Source organism: Meleagris gallopavo, chromosome 5 (assembly GCF_000146605.3).
Source record: "Meleagris gallopavo isolate NT-WF06-2002-E0010 breed Aviagen turkey brand Nicholas breeding stock chromosome 5, Turkey_5.1, whole genome shotgun sequence".
NCBI lineage: Eukaryota > Metazoa > Chordata > Aves > Galliformes > Phasianidae > Meleagris > Meleagris gallopavo.
Window position 1 is genome coordinate 44,589,963 of NC_015015.2, and position 1,116 is coordinate 44,591,078.

A 1,116-nucleotide genomic window follows, 5' to 3' on the forward strand; every position below is an offset into this window, starting at 1 on the left:
AATGGGCACAGCTCTGCAGGGTCCAGCCCACCTTCTGCTCACTGCCTGTAGTGCGGGGAGCAGGCAGGAGCTGCAGCCCTGGCCAGGTATGTGCCACAGCATAATGACAGCTGGCACAGACAGGCATCTACCACTCAAACTGTCACTGCAACCCCGTCCCTCCTCAGCACCCAAAAGTACTTCATCAATTTTTGAGTGTTTACTTTTCACAGAGTCCCCTGAAGAGTTATGTGGGATGAGAGAACACGTGGTTCTAGCCACTACCATGTTACAGAAAGATTTGTCTTCCTTCAGCTTCCTCCCTCCCACCTTCACCTTGGCCATTTGTGGCACGGCACGCTCACTATCTCTGTGCCTACCTGTGCACTGGGAAACAGTGATATGCATTCAAGATCCTGACTTGTTTTTCAGGGCATACAGCACAGTTATAAATGCAAGTAAGGAAAAGAGCAGGAATGTTTATTTACAGCACTGGTTGCCTCAGCAGGAAACCAGTGTTGCACAGCTTCTATTCTTGCAACTTCACCCTATTGTTGCAGCAGGAATTCACTACAAGCTGAATTCTGGTCTCAGCCCCTGTGTGGGAGAAAGTTAGTTAAAATGCAGCAACAAGGGTAGTTGCCACTGCCATATGCTACACAAACCTCTCTGTCAGATCAGTGCCCTACAAGAGTCAGTTTTTGTTTGTTTTCTTTTTAAAATGAAGTGTCACAGGAAAATGAAAAATGCTAACCTAATGGTAAGCAGAGAGCTGCCCTGGCTACTTGTGACAGTCAGATTCCTGTGTACAGAAAAGTGCAGGGATAATGATAGTACCATTTTCTAATTAAGCAGCTCCTGATAAGCATTGTTCAATGTTTATTTGGTTCTATCATTGATTGTATTTTAAACAGAAAGCAACATGAAATTTTACCAAGCTAAAGCTTTTTACAACTCCAATTTCAGGTCTTGATTCCCTTCTTAATCTTTTTGGGCCAATGAATGTGTTGTGTCAAGTTGGGAAGAAGGCAAGTTGGTATCGGGTATGTTCTGCTTCAAAGGCTTAAAGGTGCTCTTTTTTTCTTCAAGATTTAGCTGGGACTGAATATTGAAACCACTACGACGTTTTCCAGTTAG